At 51.3% G+C, this 17,935-nt stretch overlaps 1 protein-coding gene across 1 annotated transcript in view; it reads right to left on the reverse strand.

Moving 5' to 3' along the window:
* The window catches only part of GRIK4 (glutamate ionotropic receptor kainate type subunit 4), a 204,722-nt gene extending 187,075 nt beyond the window's left edge, over positions 1–17,647 (reverse strand). Inside the window, exon 1 of the mRNA XM_059488214.1 lies at positions 17,593–17,647. The gene's annotated coding sequence lies outside the window, so the exon portion shown is untranslated. The remainder of the gene's footprint in view (positions 1–17,592) is intronic.
* Positions 17,648–17,935: the final 288 nt, after the last annotated feature.

Here is a 17,935-nt window from a genome sequence, read left to right on the forward strand (position 1 = left end):
AATGTTTCCCCATGTCCAGCCTCAATTTTTCTTGCTGCAATTTCTGCTGTTGAGAAGAGTTCATTCTCTCTCTTTCTTTGGAGATTGTTTCTCTTTGATTCCTGGGGGCTTGTGTTCAGGTTTGCAGGCATTAATAAATCAAACATTACAGCACAGAACTGATGGCCCAGCTTATCTGAGCTGCCCTCTGCAAGCCCAGCTCTGGAATTTGCTGATGCTGAATTGCCAGCCAGACCTTTGCATATGGCCCTGCACAAACAGGAGCTCTGCGGGTCAGAATCCCAAACCGGCAACCGAAATTAAACGGGAACAAATAAAACAAATTTCCACAGCCCTGATTTTCCTTTACACAGAGCACCCAGATACAGGCACCCAAAGCAGCAGTTTCTGTTTCAGACACGTTCATTGCCTTCAGCTCAAAGGTGATTTTTGTGCCCAAAGTGCAGGTAAGAGCTCTCACCTTGGAAATTTTGCCTTGTGACGGAAGAGGAGAGGGAAGCAGTGCCCTGTCACAACCCTGATGGGACCTACAAACCACCAAGGCCACATAAATGAGTTGTTCAAGAGGAGGAAAAAATGGGAACATGCTGGGAAGCAAATGGAAAGAGCGCAAAGCTCTCCCAGTAACCACAACCAGTGAGGGGCACAAACTGTGGAGTGACATCTCTGCTCCAGCCCCTCCTCACACACAGATTTCCCTCTCCAGCCACCCCAGAACATGCAGCAGGTGCTGAAAGGAGTTGCCTGCCCCGCATCCAGGGGGAAATGGAGCTTTGCTGATGGCCCATGCCCTGATCCCCCAGCCTGTCCAGGTCACTGTGTGCTCCAACACTGGGCATGGCTGTGCTCCAGCCTTTGCTGGCCCCAGACACCAACTGCAGGGCCAGCTGTGTGTCCTGCCATGTTTGGGGTGTCCCTGGAGCCCATCCCAGCACCCCCACATCCCCAGGGGCACAGGGACAGCCCAGCTGGCACCACACAGCTCATGCAGAGCCCAAAAAATTCACCAGGATCAGCCCAGAGCAAGAACAAACCTCCAGCACACCCACCAAACCCCCAGCACACCCAGCCAAGCCTGGATCGTCTCTGGGTGCTGCCCTCAGCACTTCTCTTACAGCATTCTCCAATGTTGACCATTGCTCAGCATTCCAGCCTGTCCTGGGCACAGGGACACCCTCGGTGCTCCTAAACCAGCCAGCCCTGCCTGTACATCCCGCACTGAGCACCACAAGGACCTCAGGAGCTCATCACCCTCCCAGAGGGTGGGAAAGAAAGCAATACAGTGAATTTTCCTCCCTGCTCTCTGTGCCAGAGGTGCTGCAGGGAGCTGGGATCAGGGACTGCCTCCAGCACAACCTCCCTGTCCTTTTTCATCCCTCCAGACCTCTCCATCACGCTGTGACACCACTGGTGTGCTCCTTTATCTCTCTTTACTTTTTCCCCTCCTTGCAGGCGCAGTTCCCAGGAAGGATGGGCCAGCAGCTCCCAGCTCATCACCTGAGACATTAACAAACGCATTAACAAATTATTTGGAAGCGCTGCTCCCCTGATGGATTCCGTGCTGAGCCTCTGCAGGCTGTACCCATTTGTTGCCTGCCTTTTGCTCCCAGATCCCATAAAGAACTTTTCCCTGTCATCATTAAGGGCTGGTGCCTTTTTGTATTCACTGACTAACTGCTCCCAGCGGCTCCACGTTAAAAAAAAAAAATAAAAAATCTGTGTAACTTGATTCCAGTTGCAAAATAACAATACCCCAAACACAGAACAATTCTCCTGGACAGGAGTAGAAACATGACAGGAAAACACAGAAACCCCAGCACAACTCATTCTGCTAGACCAGAACCACACCAATCACATCTCCCTGCTGTTTAAATTAAGGAGCTTCATCCACACCTAGGAAGAAAAATAAAAGGAACCAAGAAGGCAGCACATGCACAGCAGCTGGTTTGATAATTCTCAGCCATTTCCCTGATAATTAGAGGCTTTAGATGCTCTAACAAGGGGAGCACCCGTTCCACCCACGGGGCAAAGTTCAGGAGGAGAAGCTGGAGGAAAGTGAACAAGAAAAAAAATGTGCAGTGAATTAAAATTCAGCAGCTCGTCATCTCCGTGGGAACACCCAAGTACACAAGACAACAGCTTCTTTTAATTAAAAAAGATTCATCTCAATCTGTTTTACACAGTGGCTTTTTCTTCTTCTTCTTTTTAGGAAGGGCATTTGAAATTTTTGAGAGAAAAAATTCACAGCTGCTCATCCAAAGCTACCTGTGTCCACAGCTCCAATTATTCAGAGTTTAGAAGGGTAAAACAGGGTCACAGGAACCCAAATTCTCACCCATCCCTTCTGAATATACAGATCCAGTGCTCCTGGAGGAGGGAGTGGAAGGAAAGGCAAGTCAAACATCCACCTGCTCTTCCCAACCCAAAGGGTGTCCCAGTGAGCCCAGCCTGGCCACCACCCTAAACCTGAATTTCATTATTTTTTTAAGCTGAATTTAGCTCAGCAAGCTGCCCAGCTGTGCTTCAGAAGCCAGGGAGAATTATTTATTTAAAATATTCTTAGTTTCTCTCCTGGGTTTTTTGGTTTTGTTTTTTTGTTTTTTTGTTTTTTTTTTTTTTTGTTTTGTTTTTTGTTTTTTTTTTGTTTTGTTTTTTTTTTTTGTTTTGTTTTGTTTTGTTTTTTGTGGGTTTTTTTTTTTTTTTTTTTTTGGGGGTTTTTTTGTTGGTTTTTTTTTTTTTGGTTGCTCACTCCAGGAGCATTCCCATTGCCTGATTTCTGAAACCCTCAGCGCTAGGGAAGGATCAGCCCAGGCAGAGTTGGGGGCACAGGGATGAGCTCAAGCAGATGGCACGACAGACCCTGGGTCAGCTGCTGAGCTCCTCGGTGTGGAACACAAAGCTCTGTGCACGAGAGAGAGAAAAAAGCCAAGGCAGAAACAACTCCAGGGAGCCCAGCACAGGTGTGGGCCCTGCCTATGACCTTGGGAAATCACCCAGGGCAGAACTGAGCACAGAAATTATCCCAGACGGGGACAATGACAGGGACACCAGCCCAGACCCTGACACATTCAAGGCTTCAGAGTTTCCCTTGGGCAAAAGTCCTTCCCTTCCCGCTGAAGGATTCATTTCTTCCTCACACTGGAGCTGTTTATTGAGGCACAAAGGGCCCAGAAATGGGGATAAAAGGAGCCGAAACCTTCCTGGCAAGCAGCACATTCCTGGTGGTCCCACAGAACACAGCCAAGGATTCCCAGGAGACAACAGGGGGATGCACTAATTAGAAAGATCATTAAATAACAAAAGAATTGGGTTTGAAGGGATTTAAGGATCATCCCACGGGCTGCCCCAAGCATGTCCAGCCTGCCCTTGAAACCCCTCCAAACTACAGACCCAACCCCAGCTTTAAACTCTGAATCATTCCTTTAACTCCTGAAGCTCCCAAATCCCTCCCTCCTGGGCTGGGGGAAAAAAGGAGGCTCAGCTTCCCACTAAGAGCACCAACCCTGCAGTATCCAACTGTGGGAAAGGAAAAATCAAACACTAAAAATCCCTTTTTAGGTGTCCACCCCACAAGAAGCGGCAGCAAAACTCTTCATTAGTCATGGCAAACTTGAAAGGAGTAAAAGGAACTAATGAGTAATACAACACCATAAAAAGATAACAGCATCAATGAGAGGAGAATCAAACCGCAGCACGAAACCTCCACGAAAACAAAGCTACAGAACCAGGGAGGGCTCGAGCCAAGGTGATCCAGCCCAGAAATTCCATCTGCACAAATGCATTTTGGGGCTTTGCAGCCATCCAGAGCAGCTTGGAAATGGTGGGATCCCAGCCCTGGCATATGCACTAAAGCATCATCTCCCTCGTCTTGGCAATCCCTGCCAGGAATTGCCTCTCCAGGAAGGAGCAGGTGAGGGCTAGTGGCTCCATCAAGCATATGTGACAGCTCTAAAAGCTGCATTTATGCAAGCAAATGGAGCAGAGCAGCTGCACTGCATTAACACCACTGCCTGCAAATGGGACTCGGGTATTTTTGTGACTGGAAATCTGCTCAAGGAGAAAAGTGCTCTGAGTTCTGCCTTCAGAGCAGCATTTCCAGCTCCTGGAGCATCATCCCATGCTCATCTGCCACATCCCAGCAGCCCAGGCTTGTCCATGCTTTACAGGATGAGTGTCCCTCTGTGGCATTCACATTTTCTGAAAAATCCCTTTGCCTAGGATTTTTCTCCTGGGAAGCTGAGAAGCCTCAGAGAAAAAGGAAAACCATAATTATCTGATTTGCTTCTCCTGTGTTTTGCTCATGTGGAATGTGTTTGGAGATTGTTTCATCGGATTCTTGTGAATTGTTTTCACTCTTTGACCAATCAGAGCCAAGCTGTGTCAGGACTCTGGAAAGAGTCACAAGTTTTCATTATTAGCTTTTTTAGCCTTCTGTAAGTGTCCTTTCTGTATTCTTTAATATAATAAATGAGCTTTCTGAGATCATGGAGTCAGATTCATCATTCCTTCCTCCCTGCCACAGGGATCTCTGCAAATACAACATCCCTTACCAAAAAAACCCAGCCCAGAGAGAACAACTCCAACCACTGGAATCCCCAGCAGGATGGGCCCTGCAGACACAACTAAAACCACACAAACTTTACTCATGACCTCAGCTAAGGGCTATAAAGAAGGATTTATTCAGTCTTTGCTCATCCAACTCAGGATTTCTGACCTGTTGCTCAAAGTCCCCCACCTTCCCAGGCTGATAGAAAATGATTTTCTGGTTCTTGTGGCCCTCAAGATGAGGTTAAAGCTGCACGTTGCCAAACACTGAATAGACAAAACAATTCTTAACTTTCATTTTTTACCACCACACATTTCTTAAGCCACTTTCCTATTCCTGGAGGCCACCTGTGGGTAGAAACTTGGGCAATCCTTTCAACTCCGCAGGATTCTCCTCTTGACATGATGAAATTCCCAGAAACCAGAGAGCCATGGAGTAAATTCTTATATAATATGATAATTGACTTGGTCTCTGAAGGATAAGCATGTCAAGATCCTAAAAATCATTTTTTTCCTTACCAATGCAATAAAGATGTGATTGAAAGTGTCGTGTTCTGGGTCTATGAGCAATACTCTCATAACTCATCATCTAAAACAAATTGTTCTTTCATTTGTACAAGTTAGAGGAGATTCCCAGTCAGACAAGCTGAAGGCAGGAGTTTAAACAGATTCTGCATGGCAGAAGGAATATTAATTTCCCTCCCCCCGTTATGAATGTTAAATCAGTTTGTCACCTAGGGTTAATTAATCTTTCCAAAGGTGCTCCAGCCCACCAAACACACACCAGGAAGATCCTTCCCACCAGGAAAGCCCCAGCACAAATCTCAGAGCCCTGCTGCACGACCTGGCAGGAAGGGAAGGAATAATTGGACGTGCAGAACTGCACAGCCAGCCTCATCCTTTGGAGAGAAAACACAAAAAATTATCCCAGATCACGGGGTTGGTGTGGGAGAGGAGATCCTTTGGTGCTGGGGATCACTGGGGTCAGCTGCCAGCTCCTGGCTGGGAGGACACAAGGAGGTGTGGATGCCATGGTGCGTCCAGGTCACCTTGGTGAGTCCTGCCAGCTCCTGGCTGGGCTGGAGCAGGGCTGGGAGGACACAAGGAGGTGTGGATGCCATGGTGTGTCCAGGTCACCTTGGTGAGTCCTGCCAGCTCGTGGCTGGGCTGGAGCAGGGCTGGGAGGACACAAGGAGGTGTGGATGCCATGGTGTGTCCAGCCAGCTGTGTTGGAGCAGGTCTGGGAGGACCTAAGGACATGTGGATGCCATGGTGTGTGCAGCTCACCTTGGTGAGTCCTGCCAGCATCTGGCTGGGTTAAAATAGGACTGGGAGGACCCCAGGACATGTGGATGCCGTGGTGTGTCCAGTCCTGTGCTCCTGCTCACCTTGGTGTGTCCTGCACAGGAACCTCCCACACCTGAGCACTCCCAGCCCCTGCAGGGAGCTGGAGCAGCTTCCCCAGAGCACAAAAAGGCTCTGAAAGGTCGCCAGTGGAAGGATTACACAAGCCCCGTCACCAGCACGACTCGGTGCGATTACCTGATTGCGGAGCCATTTACATAACAGACACCATTAGCACAGAGAGCTTTTGGCTTCTCCTTCCCCACCTCTACCGCCATAAAACACCATTCACTCCCATAATTGAACCTGCAGCAACAAAGGACCTCTAATGAACAGAGCAATTGCTGGGGGAGCTCAGACCCTAAATCCAGGCAGACAACAGCTCCTGGACCGAGTTCAAACACATCCCCTGCTTAAATTCTTGTCTAGGGCCACTTGAAAACCCTGAAGTATTAAAGCATTAAAGGTACTTGGGAGAGAACAAGGATGGTGTGCGGGCTGAGCAGGCTCCAAAGAGGAGGAGATGACGCTAATTATCCAGCTGGTAAAATGGAATCACTGGGGGGAAGAAATGAACAGCCAAGCCAGCTCCTGGTGCAGGAGCAGCTCTGCTTCAGCAGGGGTAGGGCACCCGCCCGGGAGGAGCAGAATTACATCAGGGTGGTGACAGGCAATCAATGAACACTCAATTAACACTTACAATATTACTAACTTAAGCAAAACATGTTTTTGCAAATGGTAATCTCTCCCTTGTACTGATACAGCCCTAATTTAATTTTCTTCAGCGCGCCAGCATCAAGCATGGAAGAGAAAAAGAATGAGGAGCCACCCTCTGAATGGGAACATCCTTCAGTTCTGCAAAGAGAGGAGTCGGAGCGGGGATGGAGACGGGGCAGGGCTGGGATTCCCACCCGGAATCACTTTCCATGTGGAAAAGGGAAAGCAGCACTGGATAAACCTCCCCATCCCCAATCCCTGCTTGAAGCTGGGTTGGATTCCACCTTCATTTTCTCTCTGCAGCTTTAAGGTTGGTGAGGTAAGAGGTGACAGTAACCTTCCCGAGCCCCGGGCCCTAATTAACATGCCAGCCACCCACTGAACGTAATGATGCCTCTTAATCTCTCTGCCTGGGTCTGCTGAGCTCCTCGGGGAGGCGGCACAGGGGATTTGTGGCTGCAGCATCCTCTGGGTCTGTGCAGGAGGTTGGTCAGCCTCACGGGACAGCAGGAGGAAAGCAGAACCCTTCATGCACCCTGAGCACATCCAAACAGGCCTGTTCCAACCCTAAAAGCATTGGGAAAAGGTTTGTTTTTTTTTTTTTAACTGGATAAGACCTACACATGGCTCAGCTGTCAGCAGCCCAATCCCTTCTACACCACAGCCCTGCTGGATTTTACATCCCTGCTCTCCCCCACACCAGAAAAAAAAAAAAAAAAACACCTAAAAATTCATAACACAACTGAAAGATTTGAAGGGCAATAATGACCATTTTGAAAATCTTGTTTGAGCTGTGATTGACTCATGCTGAGCTTTTCCCACTCCAAACCTGCAGCTGACCTAAAAGAACGCTGGCAAGATGTATCATTTCAATTTAAAGAACAGCAAATGTACCAAGTCCTGGGTAATTTGCTCCTGTGCTTAAATATAAAGCAGTACAAAAATAAAACATGGCTTTTTCTTGTCTGGGTTTATCCAGCTTGAGCACCCAGCCACAGAACCATGGCCTGCCTCCCAACCTTTGCCTAGCAGAACTCTCTTCCCCTGCTTAAGTACTGCTGGACAATAATCAAATCACTCCTTTTTGTGAGGAGGAGAAGATTGGGCTTCAGTCTCTCTCTCTCCAGCCTGTTTTACAGCCCTCACATCATCCCCGTGGCTCTCCCCTTATCTCCCTCCAGTTTGCCAACATCATTTTTAAGGTATAGATACCAAGGCTGCACACAATGCTCTTCCTGCTTGTATTCATTATTTCTCTGCTTAGACAGCCTGAGATAGCATTAGCACTCCTGAGGATTCACAGCACAGCACAAGACCAGCCAGTTATTGATAAGATAATGAAATTAAGCTCCTGCTTCTCACCTTGATGCGGCAGCTCCCGGGGGTTCCTCTCTCCAAGTGTGGGTTTTACTCCCCTCTCTCGTTAGCGTGGATTAGTAAATTATCACAGGGGCTACCTGAGCACTCAGCCTTGCCCTCTGTAACCCAGGGAACTGCCTAAACCCCACACCCATCCGTGTGGGAACGTGGAAACCTCAGCTCAGAGGTGCTGCAGACACCCCAAGATCCGATGGTTGGTATCAAAATCCAGGCTGGAGGAGGGGAGTCACTGCCAGGCACAGCCATCACCCCTGTGCCTGTGGGCTGCTGCATCCTGGGGGGCAAACAAGATCCAGCATCCCAATCCAGCATTGCCAGGACATCCTAGCATTGCCCAGACATCCCTGCTCCTGCCAGGACCATGGAGTTCCCAGCAGGGCATCTCCCACACACAGCCCAGCTCATGCCAGACCTTCCTGCCCAAGCCATGCTGTAACCCAAAACAGCATCCTGAGAGCCAAACAAGCTCCAGCATCCCAATCCCAGCACTGCCAGGATATCCCTGCTCCTGCCAGGACCAACCCCACCACACCAGGACCACAGTGTTCCCACCAGAGCATCCCCCACACACAGCACAGCTCATGCCAGACCCTCCTTCCCAAGCCATGCTGTAACACAAAACAGCATCCTTCTGCATCCCGAGAGCTAAACAAGCTTCAGCACCCCAATCCCAGCCCTGCCAGGGCCAACCCTACTACACCAGGACAAACCCCACCACAACAGGACCATGCATTCCCACCAGGGCATCCCCCACACACAGCACAGCTCATGCCAGACTCTCCTCCCCAAGCCATGCTGTAACCCAAAACAGCATCCTTCTGCATCCTGGGAGCCAAACAAGCTCCAGCACCCAACCCCAGCATTGCCAGGACATCCCAGCACTTCTAGGACATCCCTGCTCCTGCCAGGACCAATCCCCACCACACCAGGACCACGGTGTTCCCACCAGAGCATCCCCCACACACAGCACAGCTCGTGCCAGACCCTCCTTCCCAAGCCATGCTGTAACCCAAAACAGCATCCTGCTGCATCCTGAGAGCTAAACAAGCTTCAGCACCCCAACCCCAGCCCTGCCAGAACATCCCAGCACTGCCAGGACCAACCCCACCACACCAGAACATCTCCCACACACAGCACAGCTCATGCCAGACCCTCTTCCCAAGCCATTCTCCCTCTTCCCTGACCCCAATGGCATTTTGGGAGCTGGTCCCACTCCCCCAGCCCCAAGGTGCCTTTTGTTGCCAGCTGGAAACTGCAAAAACTCATGCAGGATCCTCACCCAGGGGTTTGCTCTCCCTCTTCCCTGCCCCCAGCCCCAGCAGTTGGGAGTTCATATGGCTGGATTTTCTCACCCACAGTCAGGGGAAGGGAAAAAAAAATTGTCATAGAAAATGTGCGAGCACTGACATCTTAAGACAAAAAAAGATGCAGATTTCTCAACTGTTCACAGCACATTATGGAAATACATTCTCAGGGACTATTAAATATGGGATTATTGACTAGATGAACAGCAGCTCAATGGACTGGCTTGCAAATATGTCTTTAGACAATTCTTAAAATGCAGATTAATTATCTAACAGACAAGAACAGTTTTTTTCCTACAGACTTTCTAATGATCTGTTGCATAAACAAGCATCCTGACAGTTTTGTTTGCACTTGTGGTGGCTGCGATGTTCTTCAAGAGCTAAATGGTGACTGAGACTTAAATCTTATTTAACACCCAGCAGGAACACAACAAAAGGCACGTCAGCCCAAATCACTGAGAGCCACATCTCCTGAGACACCCTTGGGAGGGAGGTCCAGCTGCCAAGAGACCCCGATTCCCAAACACCAAACCCCTGATATTTCACAGAGCATTTAATTCTGTCCATATTTATGCCATTAAAGCCTCAGTGTCCATCATTTAACCCCCCCCAAATCCTCTGGAAATGAGCAAGGAGTGTTGGACTAAAGAGATATTTTCAGTGTTATGAAGATTCAGGAAAATATCCCTGCTGGAATCCCATTTGAAAGAAAATCCCTGCTGGAATTCCATTTGGAAGAACAAGGTTGAAGTTGGGGCAACCACTGCACTGAGCTCTGCCCTCACCTGCAGATTCCTTCCAACCTGTTAAGCCAGAATTTAAAATTCCTATTTTAAATTCTGAGAGAGCCACATCTCTTGAGAGACCCTTGGGAGGTCCAGCTGCCAAGAGACCCCAATTCCCAAACACCAAACTCCTGATACTCCACCGAGCATTCAATTATTTCCATGTTTGTGTCATTAAAACAACAGCATCAGTGTCCATCATTTAACTCCCAACCCCTTTGGAAATGAGCAAGGAATATTGGACTAAAGAGATATTTTCAGTGTTATGAAAATTCAGGAAAATATCCCTGCTGAAATCCCATTTGAAAGAACAAGGTTGAAGTTGGGGGAACCACTGCACTGAGCTCTGCCCTCACCTGCAGATTCCTTCCAACCTGTTAAGCCAGAATTTAAAATTCCCATCTTGATTTTGAGTTTGTCATGGGTGCAATACAGAGCCCAGTGGTCATTTCCTCCCTGAAGGTAATTAACTTGTTATTTGTCAGCTGTGCCTCCCTTTGTGATGGGTCAAAACGCTGCTGGGTGTCAAACCCACTGCAAAGCAAGTGTGAAACATTATTATTCCAGCTTCACACCCACTTTCCCTCGGTGTGAACAATAATGCAACCTGTGAGACAGTGATGAATGGGGCCTGGAGAGGAGCAGATGCTCGGGGAGCACCAGCACAGGCTCTGCCCCAAACGATTCTGGGGCTAAAAATGAGATGTGATGGCCAGAGCTGCACACACAGCCCTGGACAGCACTCAGGAGGTGGAGCAGGGAACGGGAAATAAGCAGAGAGGAAACAAGAAAACAGCAAAGGCAAACAACCAGTGTGGGCAGATGTCACTGTCATATTTTCTGAAAAATCCCTTCACCAAGATTTCTTCTCCTGGAAGGCCTCAAAAAAGAATGAAAACAATAATTATCTGATTTGCTTCTCCTGTGTTTTGCTGCTTTGGAATGTGGTTTGGACATCTTTTACCAACAGGTGCATCTTTGATTGGTTTCATGTGAATTGTTTTAACTTAGTGACCAATCACCATCAGCTGTGTCAGACTCTGAGGAGTCACAAGTTTTTCATTATCATTCTTGTTAAACTTTCTGTATTTATCCTTTCTCTATTCTGTAGTATAGTTTTAGTATATGATTAATACTATATAATATATAATATGAACTATATATAATATGAACTATATATAACTAAATATATAGTTATATAGATATAACTTTAGTTATAAGTTTAGTTTGGTTATATAAATATAACTAAACTATATATAGTATAAACTATATATAGTATAATATATAATATAATATAATAATAAATTAGCCTTCAAGAACATGGAGTCAGATCCACTCATCTCTCACCTCACCCTGCAAACACCACTGGTAGAAGCTCAGATTCTTTGCTTAACCTCATTTTTGGGGGTGAAAAAAGCAGTTTTGGCACCTCTAAGAGTGTACAGATGAGCTGAGTTTGCAGCCCCTGGCTCGGCCGCTTCACCCAAACCAAGCCAGGTTCAGAGCAATTCTCTCAGCCACAGCAGCAATTTGCTGCTTCATCACAGCTTAGAAAGGACGAGCTGCCCTGTGTGGGTCCCAGCAGCAGTGACAAGGAGCCCTGCAGTCCCTGTGCCTCTGAGCAGGGACACAGAGCCATCAAACAAACCCTCAGCATCAAAGCACCACAAAAAACCATCAAAACCCAGCAGCTCCTGTCACCTGAAACCCTGTGGTTTGAGCAGCAGGTTTGCACAGAGGTCGAGGCTGAACAAGGGGTTTTTTTTCAGGAATCCATTCTCTCCTGAGGGGGCACAGATGATGTCTGTGGTGAGGCTCAGCTCTGGGGAGAGGGGCAGAGGCAGGGGAAGCTGATTTTCTGCTGGAGCAGCTGAGGTGTGAGCACACAGTGAGATTCCTGACCTGAAATTGCTCCAGCAAGGAGCCAGGGATGCTCCAGGTGTCACACAGCTCAGGGAGAGCTGCTCCCCACGCCTTGTTCGACACCCTAACAGCCCCCAAAAAGGTGAAAAAACTGCTTTTGAAAAATAGCAAAGTCTTCAAGGAGCCGAGCACACGCGCGAGTGGGTGGGAAATTAGTGTTTTATTGTGGCTCTCTGCTCACAGGGGCTGAGACCTCGGATGACTTGTTTGTGCCCTACACGGGTTTCTGCAGACTCATTGTAAGCCCTGGCAAAGAGGGGTTTGTAAGGTCACAGGAGAATTTCCATTAACTGGAGCCTGGCTGGGGATTGCCAGCATGATCTATGTCTCCCATTTATGCATATGCAGGGAGGCCAAGAGGAAGCTCCTTTGCTTTATTTCCACATCATTGTGCTGATGCTGAGCTCACCAAATAAACAAACTGAAAAAGCCAGTGGGGAAGCAGGGGGAGGAGGGGGAAAAAAAATAATAATAATAATACAAAATGCTGTGCCTGGCTGTCTCCCTCATGAAGCATGCAAATGAATTCTGCAGACTTTGAAGCCAGAGATGAAAATCCCCCAGTGCTGGATGAGGCAGGTGAGGCACTGGGTGGGTTTTTGGTTACAGAGATGCTCATGTGCAATGGGGATAAGGAATAAATGTTGGTTTGGGGGTGAGAGCTGCAATCCAGCAGCAGCAGAACCCTCTGGGCTCTCCAATCCCCCTCCCAGCACTGAGACACCACAGACCTCTCAAAAACTGAATTTCAAACATGGAACATCCCCAAGGAACTGGGATGGAGGCACCACAGACTTGGGCAAATCACCTTTGGAGAAGGACAGGTGATGTGAGCTCCTTCATCCCTAAACCATCATCTGTCCCCTTGGGAAATGCAGGGGACACCCCTGAGCCACCAACAACCCCTTGGGAAATGCAGGGACTGCCCCAGCAGGAGCTCAGGGCTCAGCAGAGTTCCCCTGATGGATTCCACAGCAGCAAATCCAGCAGGATGCTGGCACAGCCCAGACAGCCAGAGCAGCAAATCCCCGAGCTGGGGGGCTTTGGGAAGAGCAGATTTCACTGCAGAGCCCTCTCTGTGCCCCACAGAGATGAGCAGAGCCCGGTTTGACCAGCACAGCATCTCCTGGGGCTGCCAACACAGCCCCAGGACGTGCTCAGCTGCACACAAACCACACCAACTCCTCATGTCCCTGCTGGAATCCCACAGAATCACCCAGGATTTGTTATCAGGGAAGGAATCACTCAGGTTTTCCCTTTTTTGCTCAAATCTGAGTTACACCGACTGCTGCTGCAGCGGCCAAACCGCCGCACGCTCCAACCCAGCAGCTTTCCCTCTGAATTCTTGCAAAAGCAGCCCCTTCCCCTTCATGTTCACTCTCCCTAACCCAGCTCTGATCCACTTCCACCTCCAAATCATTAAGGATAATAAATAAGCCCAGCCTCAGTGTGAGGAACCCTCACATAATCACATCTCCATGCTCCCATCAGCACTCGGCCATTACACTTCTATTTTCTGCAGCTCAACTAAGAAAGCCAGCACTGAACTCTGCCCCTTATCCCACAGCTATTTATTGCCCACATTCTGCTATTTATTTCCTAAAAATAGTCTCTTTGGGGTGGATTTAATGAAATATCCAAATAAATTAGGCCCTTTGGAAGATGTTGAACTCCAATTTCCTCAGCCTTTAGGAAGGAAGGCGTCCCTGCTGGGCATGCAAACGGTGGTGATTTGACCCCCAGGGATAGACCAGCCAAGTTTTTGAGGGATAATTAGGCCCTCCCAGCAAGCAAAGAAGAAAAAAAATGCAGTTACCTGATATCCCAGCTTTTCCTCAGGTTTGGTTTCTGTACAGGCACAAATTCCTGCAGCATCCATCAGCTCCCTCTGCCCTGGAAATGGCCAGGGAGGAGGAGGAGGAGAAGAAAAGGGGAGTCCTCCCCTTCATGTTCACACCTGCTGCTATTTTATACCTGATTTATTCCAGTTCTACTGATTTGGAACACCTTGGGCCCATTTCTCCCTCTCTGAGCAATCCAATCAGTATTAATTGTCCTCAGCTGGGCACTGCCAGCTCTGTCCTGCCCAACAGCCACTCCCTGTGACCAGCATTGAAATAACCCTGGTTTATCCTCTGCAAAGTGTCCCTGTCCATGGAATGAGATGGGATTGAAGTTCCCTTCCAACCCAAACCATTCTGGGCTTCCCCAGTCTGCTCCTCACTGCATTTTCCTCCTCCTTCATCACAACCAAGTCCCGCATCCATCAGCAAACCAAATCTTCCAGAGGCACCAGGACAAAGAGAAAAATCCCACAATCTGCCCCTGAGGGCTCCATCCCACAAATGAAGTTATAACAGGAATCCTTAAAATTGCTCCTCACAGGTTTTACGCCTTGGGGTTTTATCTCCCCAAGCCCCCCATTTTTCCTGTCAGCATTAGTGGCTGCCCTGAGGTGACAAAGTGGAGTTTGCACAGCCCAGGCACAGCTCCGGCAATCCCAAAATCTCCTTCCTGGACAAATTTTTCCTCATGGAGCTGCTGATACCCCAGTGATTGCTCCCTCCAAGCTCTTCTCATCCTGCTCAGCACAATTTCAGAGTTCCTCCTGTTCACACACAGCAAGAGGTGCCTTGTTTTAACAGATTCCTCACCTTTTACGTGCTGCCTTAGAAACCTCATGCCCCAGAACAAAAAGCATTTCTGAGGAGCCTTGCAGAACTTCTGTCTCGCCTTCTTTCTGCCCAGAAGCATGAAAAGTAAATAAAATCTGACCCCAACAAGTGCTGCCCACAAAGATCTCCCCCCAAAGTCAGTGAAAATCAATATCCACACCTCAGGAACATCAGCAAGCCTTTAAAAAGGGCAAGACATTGACTGTCTGCACATGCTGAGTGCTGAGCAGAACCTGGATAAAGCTTAAATTGCCTTCAAAAAAAATGGAGTTTCTTGGAGGAGAGAAGCTGTCTGACCCTAGGGATGTGTCAGCTCCTTCATCTCTCGTGTCAGCCCTTCCTCCTCCTCTCCCCTGCTCTTCCTCCTTCCCCTGCTGCCCCCAAAGCCTTTCCCTTGCACCCATCGCTCAGTGAAAACCTCCGGCTTCTCCTCCAGCCAAGCCTTTCCCCTGGCCCTGTTCCACATGGAAAACCAGCAGGAGGAGCAGGGATGTGACCCCACGTGGAACACAGAGCTCCCACACCACAGCCAGGAGATTTCCCAGCAGAATCTCCCCTGCAGCCAGCCAGGATTGAGCTGAGCACCCTCCCAGCTCCTGGCTGAGTTTGAAATTCACTCTCTGCTTTTCCTGCAAGCGCTGTGAGCACACACAGATGAGATTTCCTGGCACGCTGAAGCTTCCAGGGTGCTGAGGAGCTCTCAGGAGCCCAGGTCCCCCAAATCCTGCTCCCCTCACCCCCAGATTGCTGAGTGCTCCTTGGCACCGAGGCACCCAGACCTCTGCCAGCCCTTGGCTGATTTTCCTTGCACAGCTTGCGAAGGAAACCTCCAGCAAGAAACTTGCAGCAGCATCTCTGTGCCTCTGGAAGCTGCAGGCAGCTGCTCCACTGAGAACCAATCTTTCCAAGGAGATGTTCGTGCCTTTATCCCAAGATTTTGGGGATAAAAGCTTTCATTTTGGGGTTCACCTTCTGTGCCTCTGGAAGCTGCAAGCAGCTGCTCTATTGAGAACCAGTCTTTTCAAGGAGATGTTCGTGTCTTTATCCCGAGATTTTGGGGATAAAACACTTCATTTTGGGGTTCACCTTCCCCAGGCAGCCTGTGCCCACCACCCAGGAGCCAGATCACAAAGGGTCTGAAGGAAATTTTTTAAAATGAACATTTTCCTTCCCTGTGCTGCCACTCTCTGCTCAGCACAGCCTGCCAGCAGCTCCCTCTTCCCCAAAATTCCAGCTGTCTCATCCCAGGGCATTCATCCCTGCCAGGTGCAGGGGAAGGCACCACCTGCAAACCACAGAGAGTCACAGCACAACTTTCCCAACTTCTGTCCCTGCTCTTGGGGCCCAGCCCTGAAATGGAACCCGAGAGGGGCAGGTTCTGCCTCTCCCCACCGATTCCCGCCCGCAGACGGTTCCCTTCAAACCCCGAGCCTCAGACACATCAATAGCGAGGCAGGCTCGCATGGAGACACTTCAAACACGCCTCGGCGCGGTGGGAGCCTCACTGCGCATCGCTTCTCCCCCTCTGGGATGCGAGACTCGAGCAGAGCGCGGCAGGGAAGCCCCAGCACGGCCGCATCCCGCTCCTACCTGCGAGCACACCGGGCTGGGCGGGCGGCAGAGGCTCTGTCTCACTCCTGGGGATGCTCCGATGCCGTAGATCCCCGACTCGCTGCCCAGGGAGGCGGGCAGGGCTCTGCCTGCAGCGCTCACATCCCGCCGGGATGTGGCTGCCGGGGGAAAAGCTGAGACAAAAGGGGGGCTGGCTCCTCCTGGGGGGATCTGCGAGGGGTGGGCGCTGCTGGAGCCCCGTCAGAGCGGCCGGGATGCGGCGGCAGAGCGAGCGGAGCTGTCCCTCAGCATCCCCGGGGAGGCGGGCACGGCGCTGGATGCTCGGGCAGGCTGACACCTCCCCACGAAGGACACGCGTGTGGCCACAAAGCCACCCCCACGAGGGTCCGGTTAGCTCCCCCAGGGCCACAACCCCGCGGTCTCAATGCTGGCCAGAGCAAGAATCCAGCCCGGCGGATGGCGAGAGCCGAGCGGCGCTTGCAGCATCCCGCAGCTACGCAGAGCCCGAGCCGCAGCCGAGCCGGAGTTTGGGCATCAATCAGCCGGAATAAAGTTGGGCCTAGGGAGAGGTTTCTGCGCGGAGTTTTCCCCGCACACCGCCCGGGCTCGGCGCTGCCGCTCCAGCGGAGGAGCCTGCGAGCATCAGCCCCGCACGGCTGCGCACACAGCGAGCACCTCCGCGATCGCAGCGCGAATCGTTCCCCGGCTCAACTCCGCACAAATCCTTCCAGAACAGCGACCCTGCCCTCCCCCATGCAGAGCCTGAGCGAATGCGAGTTAAAGAGCGTTTTCCTCGCCTCCTCCGAGCCCCGGGCAGCATCCCTCCCTCCCGCCTCCGTGCCCGCCGCACGCTCCCGCACCCGGGAGCCGCTCCCAGGTGATCCGCACGAGTTGGAGCCACACCGAGCGTCCCCTCCCCGCGCTCTTTGAACTTCAGCTCCGCTCAGAGCCCGAGCGTGGCGTTTTTCAACTCTTGGTGCGCTAAAACACCGCAAAGGGCTGCTCCCAAAGTCCTTCAGCGAGTGCGGGAGGCGGCCGGGGGGCACCGGCTGTGCCCGGGGGGGATGGATGTGCCCGGGGAGGGATGGATGTGCCCGGGGAGGGATGGATGTGGCTGAGGAGGGCTGGATGTGCCCGGGAAGGGGGCACCGAGTGATGCCAGCCAGGGGCACCGCCGGCAGCCAGCGAGCGGCGGCGGCTGCGGCTCCGAGCGCTCCCGGCCCCGCGGCTCCGCAGCGGCCGCGCCGAGCATCGCTCGGGGGTCCCGGGGCAGCCGTGCCCGCCCGCCGGCCCCGCCGCCGCCCCCCCTGCGCCCCGCATCCCCCCAGCGCTGCCCGCGGCTCGTACCTGGGCTGGGCTCTGCCCGCGGCCGCTCCGGCCCCGCTCGGCAGCGGCGGCCGCGGGTCCCCGGCGGCGGCACCGGGAACTGCAGGGGGCGGGCGGGGGGCGCTGCCCGGGCACCGGCACCGCTCCGGCCCCCGGAACCGCACGGCACCGCACGGCACCGCACGGAACGGCACGGAACGGCAGGGGGAGAGAGAGCGGGGACAGGGATGGAGCGGGGGATGAGAGGAGAGAGGGGACAGGGACGGAGCGGGGGATGAGAGGAGAGCAGGGGACCAGGGTGGATGGAGCGATGAGAGAAGATCGGGGCGAGATGGAGGGATGCGGGGAGAGCAGGGGATACGGG

This window comes from Ammospiza nelsoni, chromosome 24 (assembly GCF_027579445.1).
Source record: "Ammospiza nelsoni isolate bAmmNel1 chromosome 24, bAmmNel1.pri, whole genome shotgun sequence".
Classification (NCBI taxonomy): Eukaryota; Metazoa; Chordata; class Aves; order Passeriformes; family Passerellidae; genus Ammospiza; species Ammospiza nelsoni.